The sequence below is a fragment of the Arachis duranensis genome, chromosome 4 (genome assembly GCF_000817695.3).
Source record: "Arachis duranensis cultivar V14167 chromosome 4, aradu.V14167.gnm2.J7QH, whole genome shotgun sequence".
NCBI classification, from domain to species: domain Eukaryota; kingdom Viridiplantae; phylum Streptophyta; class Magnoliopsida; order Fabales; family Fabaceae; genus Arachis; species Arachis duranensis.
In genome coordinates this window covers 81,500,918-81,507,893 of record NC_029775.3, presented here as the reverse complement: position 1 = coordinate 81,507,893, position 6,976 = coordinate 81,500,918, and positions in this window count along the sequence as shown.

The following is a 6,976-nucleotide window of genomic DNA, read 5'->3' as shown; positions in this document are numbered from 1 at the left end:
CTTAAGAACCTTGGACACCTCTAATTGGGGACTCTAGCAAAGCTGAGTCACAATCTGAAAAGGTTCACCCAGTTATGTGTTTGTGGCATGTATGTATCCGGTGGTAATACTGGAAAACAAAGTGCTTTGGGCCATGGCCAACACTCATAAAGTAGCTATGTTCAAGAATCAACATACTTAACTAGGAGAATCAATAACACTATCCGGATTCTGAGTTCCTATAGAAGCCAATCATTCTGAATTTCAAAGGATAAAGCGAGATGCCAAAACTGTTCAGAGGCAAAAGGCTACAAGTCCCGCTCATCTAATTGGAGCTAAGTTTCATTGATATTTTGGAGTCCATAGTATATTCTCTTCTTTTTATCCTATTTGATTTTCAGTTGCTTGGGGACAAGCAACAATTTAAGTTTGGTGTTGTGATGAGCGGATAATTTATACGCTTTTTGGCATTGTTTTTTGTTTTAGTTATTTTTTATTATATTTTTATTAGTTTTTATTTAAAATTCACTTTTCTGGACTTTACTATGAGTTTGTGTGTTTTTTTATGATTTCAAGTATTTTCTGGCTGAAATTGAGGGACCTGAGCAGAAATCTGATTCAGAGGCTGAAAAAGGACTGCAGATGCTGTTGGATTCTGACCTCCCTGCATTCGAAGTAGATTTTCTGGTGCTACAGAAGCCCAATTGGCGCGCTCTTAATTGTGTTGGAAATTAGACATCCTGGGCTTTCCAGCAATATATAATAATCCATACTTTGCCCGAGATTTGATGGCCCAAACTGGCGTTCCAAATCAGCTCAAGAATTCCCGGCGTTTAACGCTGGAACTGGCACAGAAGTAGGAGTTAAACGCCCAAACTAGCACAAAAGCTGGCATTTAACTCCAAGAAAAGTCTCTACACATGGAAACTTCAATGCTCAGCCCAAGCAAACACCAAGTGGACCCGGAAGTGGATTTTTATGTCATTTACTCATTTCTGTAAACCCTAAGCTACTAGTTCTCTATAAATAAGACCTTTTGCTATTGTATTTTCATCTTGGTTCTTCTGGTTCCCTCTCTGGGGCCGAAGCCAATGATCACCATTATCACTTATGTATTTTCAACGGTGGAGTTTCTACACACCACATATTATGGTGTGGAGCTCTGCTGTACCTCGAGTATTAATGCAATTACTACTATTTTCCATTCAATTCAGCTTATTCTTGTTCTAAGATATTCATTCGCACCCAAGAACATGATGAATGTGATGATTATGTGACACTCATCATCATTCTCACTTATGAATGCGTGCCTGACAACCATCTCCGTTCTACATGCAAACAAGGCTTGAATGTTTATCTCTTGGATTCCTTAATCAGAATCTTCGTGGTATAAGCTAGAATCCATTGGCGGCCATTCTTGAGAATTCGGAAGGTCTAAACCTTGTCTGTGGTATTATGAGTAGGATTCAGGGATTGAATGACTGTGACGAGTTTTAAACTCGCGATTGTGGGGAGTTAGTGACAGACACAAAAGAATCACTGGATTCTATTCCGACATGATCGAGAACCGACAGATGAATAGCCGTGCTGTGACAGAGGGCGTTGAATATTTTCACTGAGAGGACGGGACTGTAGCCATTGATAACAGTGATGCCCAACATACAGCTTGCCATAGAAAGGAGTAAGAAGTATTGGATGAAGACAGCAAGAAAGCAGAGAGACGAAAGGGACAAAGCATCTCCATACGCTTATGTGAAATTCTCACCAATGAATTACATAAGTATCTCTATCTTTATTTTATGTTTTATTCATCTTTTAATTATCAATCCTCCATAACCATTTGAATCCGCTTGACTGAGATTTACAAGATGACCATAGCTTGCTTCATACCAACAATCTCCGTGGGATCGACCCTTACTCGCGTAAGGTTTATTACGTGGACGACCCAGTGCACTTTCTGGTTAGTTGTGCGAAGTTGTGATAAAGAGTTGAGATTGCAATTGAGCATACCATGTTGATGGCGCCATTGATGATCACAATTTCGTGCACCAGAAGGGGAGAGAGGGAGAGAAAGGATGTAAAAACTAGTTTTAAAACTTGTTTTAGTTTTATGAACTGGTTTAAACTGGTGCACTGTATTATAAACTGGTTTAAAACCAGTTGCTTATGTGAGAAAACATTTTGGTTCAGTTTTTAAACCATTTAAAATGGTTTAGTGCAGTTTCAGTCCAGTTTATGAAGAAACTGAACCATGCACACCCCTACGTATTTATTATTATGATTCTTTTAGCACCTATAAATACTCTTTTATATTGTATCATTCCAGAGAACTTGAATACACTCAATAATACACAAATCCTTTCTCCTGTTTAGTCTCTTATTTCTAACACCAACATTTCCTCCCTTAAATTAATCTTGTAGAATTAATCATGCCAAGCATCATTTTCAATTTCTAAGATAACTCAGTCTTTAATGATTTTGTAAATATATCTGCTACTTACTCTTTGGTAGGATGATACTTGATCAATACTTCTTTTTCATTCACCAACTTTCTAATTTTGTAAAATTGAATATCAATATGCTTTATTTGTTTATCAATTTTTACAGCCACTTTTTTTTTTTCAGCAAACTCCTTGAATGTCTTAAAGGCATCATATGCTTCTGATTTATGCTTCAGAAAATATACCCATGTATATCTACTAAAATCATCAATAAAAGTGATGAAGTACATGCTAACACCATTGCTTGGAAAAAAGATTTGAGTGTATAATTTTAAGTAACCTTCCAACAAGGAATGGATTTCTATACTTTTTTTTTCCAATTGACAAATTTCACAAGCATAATTAGGAATACAAACCCATGATAAACTAGAAATAAGTATTTTTCTTAACAGGTAATAATTCAGGCTAGAAAAATGAAAATTGCCAAACCGTATATGCCACAGCCAGCTAACATGTTAAATTTTCAATGGAAACATTCTATTTAAAGTCATCTTTACTTTAGCAATGAATTTACCTTTATTTATTATCGAACACAGTATATCCACGATGGATTATCATCCTATATCCCTTCTTAGATAATTGTCTCATATTCAGTGAATTGTAATCAAGTTCACGAGCATAGAAAACATTAAAAATATAATTCAAAGAACCGTCCTTACCTTCTAATTGGTACTAGGCCTTTTTCACTCAATAGGGATCATTGTACTATTACTAAACTTCAATAATAATTTAACTTAATCATCTAGTACCATATTACTACAAACATTATCCAAATACCATATATTTTTATCTCCATCACATAAATTATTTGTAAAAAATAAATTTTGAGTAACCAGATTATCATCAGTATTTTGATGTCGATTTTTTCAACGTTTGCTTTATTGTTATTCATCATTTTGAGTCTGCAATATGCTACTTTGTGTCCATACTTTCTGTAACAAAAGGAGTTAATAGGCCTGAAATATGTTCAACCTCTTCCTTGATTAGGTGGTGTAGAATTATTATCTCTTCCTTAGTTGTAATTGCCACAACCTCTTCCTCTAAAACTTTCTCTACTTCTACTTTAATAATTGGAACCATGACTTCATCCTTCTCATACATGGCTTGATTCCGCGACATTATTTAAATTCACTCGACTTTCCAGAGCTTATTCTATTGATTTTTCAGACTTCCCTAATATTCTACTAATGTGACTTTTTATGGTTCCTTGCAATTTTGTAATCATGATGGTATTCATATCATGGGACCTAGTATTGTAGTCACCACATGGTCATACTTCATCGACATGGTGAGAAGAATTTTCTCTCCCACTTTACTATTAGACATATCTTCTTCATAAACTCTCATCTTTTTTACAAGATTTGTAATATGTGTGAAACATTGGTCAATAATTTCTAAGCTAGACATCTTATACCTTTTATATTCTCTTTGCAAAGACTGTAGTTTTGCTTTCGGGGATTTATCTACACCTTTGTATGACACACTACAAGAAAGTCATTGAAAATCGTCAAATTTACTTTTAGAATTACCAAAAAATTCATTGGTAAATTTATTATCATTGGATTTAGCAACGGACAAATTCAGATGGTAAATACCTCATTAGTTACGAGTTACCAATTTGCCACTAATTACTGTCGGATTTTGTAGTGGATTTTAACCTCTCATAGACAAATTTATGGAGGCTATTACAATCAAAAAATTTTCAATGGTAACGTATGCCATGAAATTCTTTTTTGCGCGTTATTTATCGTCTGATTTATTCCCGGTAAAGTCGACAATAGTATATTATTTATAAATATTATTCAAACATTAAATTAATTAATACTGACATATTAAATTGACGATAATCTTAAATTTTAATTTTTTATTTCTTTGAATGGCTATATAGAATACCTGTTATAACCTGATATAGCATCATCAATATATCAAGAATTACTATTGAAATCTAAATTAATAAAAATCAAATAGTATTTTTAATCAAAATAGTCAACTATAATCTGAAATAATAAATGTAGAGAAGTAAAAGTCAAATAGATAAACTACTAATACTATCAAAAAAATGAAAATAAAATCCTAACCACTAAGGGCCCTGATAATCATGCCATCGTCATCCCCTTGTTCCTACTCTGTGGGCAGTCTAGATGGTGGTTGTGTAGAGGATAAGGAGCCCCCGTCAGCAACGGAGCTACCACTAGTATGCATATGGTCATAGTAGACCGTCATCTGGTGCCAACTCCTACCTAAATTCCTACCTCAGAGCCTCTGTCTCTGTATCTCGAGCATTGCTCTCTACCATGTGTGCAAGGAATTCATTATACCTCTCCTCATCTAAATGCACTTAGTGACCCTACCATAAAGGCTCTGGGTGAGTCTGTTGACCTGCTCGTGCGAATTGACATTCTCGGGATCTATAGGGCTGGTGGTTGAGATGGATGAAGCCCTCAAGGTGGTGGTGCAAAGGTTATTAGATAAGAACGATACTAGCCCATAGAAAGGATTCTTATATAACTCAGATACGGTTTGGTGCCATACCGCATTAGGATTGACTACGAAAGTAGAGGAGTTATTGCCGTCTTCTCTACTCTACCAAGATTGTTGAGACCGCCCTCCAAGTTCTGCGTATATGATCTTACCACATGATATATATGCAAATGTTATTATGACGACAATTAATTGTAAACAAAAATATGTTATGAAAGAAATTATGACAATTACTCACATAATAATCTGTAGACTACTGACTGGCAAATCTCTCCTTATTCTCCTTCAATGTGTGAGTATACTTGAAGACCTCCATTGTCGTTGCCTCACAGTCCAATGACTTAGACTGCACATATTGAAAGAAAAGGTTAAATCAGGTGATAATTAATTTAAAAATAAAGATAAAATGAACTTAACGAAAGTTGCTGATCCTCTAGTATACTTGTACGATGCTCTATTGACCCTGTTTATGGCTCGGTGATGCTTGAAACCCTTATCATTCTCCTAATAAGCGTAGACAACGTATTTTATGTCTAGTCAAAGCCATTGAATAAGGTGGTCCTACCTCTCATGTACGTTCTCAAGCACAAGTTGAAGCTTAGCCATGCAGTGGTTGAATGTTTTCTTAATCATGGCATCGTGAGTCTTCTTCCATATAAATTTATCCTGCACGAGAAAACAATTGGCATTAGTTAATTGAAATTAAATACATAAATGAAACAAAAGATAGAAACTAACTAAAGTTTGAATAAGTAGAAATTTTATTACTTACTTATGAAACCATCGCTCTCTAGTATTAGCAGAAATCTTCTTGTAGCTCGGCCATGGATGGTTGTATATCAGCTTAATGACATTAGTACACTCCTATATACATGCATTTTATCTAGTGCAAACCTATTAAGGTGGAACTTAAGATTAGCAAATACAAATATTATTTAACAATTATTGCAAAATAAGTTACATTTAAAACTAATTAAAATAGTTCCCACACAATCAATTCATCAAATTAAATTATCATCCTAATGACCCGCTGTGTTGAGGGATCTAGCTGGGATCCATGAGAGGGCTCCGACACTGTCTGTCATGGGAGGTGGTGTTGATGTAGTGGAGTGATAAACCCCAATTTTGTAGTTTATCTTATGTTGATTTTAGGGGGATTTTGTCAATACTTTCCGCACTTATCCATATAAATAACATGGATTTGTGTTTCCTTCCTTATTTTGCCTCATGATTGAAAACATGCTTGGTTGACTGATGAGCGGATAATTTGTATACTTTTTGGCATTGTTTTTAGTATGTTTTTGTTATGATCTAGTTAGTTTTTAGTATATTTTTATTAGTTTTTAGTTAAAATTCACTTTTCTGGACTTTACTATGAGTTTGTGTGTTTTTCTGTGATTTCAGGTATTTTCTGGCTGAAATTGAGGGACCTGAGCAAAAATCTGATTCGGAGACCAAAAAGGAACGCCCAAACTGGCACTAAAGCTGGCGTTTAACTCCAAGAGGAGTCTCTGAACGAAATTTGCTTCATTGCTCAGCCTAAGCACACACCAAGTGGGCCCGGAAGAGGATTTTTATGTCATTTACTCATTTCTGTACACCTTAGGCTACTAGTTCTTATAAGTAGGACCTTTTACTATTGTATTAGAAGACTTTGGTAGCTATCTTCATTTTGTATGCTATCTTAGATCATTGGGAGGCTGGCCATTCGACCATGCCTAGACCTCATGCTTATGTATTTTCAACGGTGGAGTTTCTACACACCATAGATTAAGGTGTGGAGCTCTGCTGTACCTCGAGTATTAATGCAATTACTATTGTTCTTCCATTCAATTCCGCTTGTTCTGTGTCCAAGATATCACTTGTTCTTCAACTTGATGAATGTGATGATCCGTGACACTTATCATCATTCTCACCCATGAACAAGATGACTGACAACCACCCTTGTTCTACAAGCGATCAAGGCCCTAGTGAATATCTCTTGGATTCCTGATTGCACGATGCATGGTTGATCG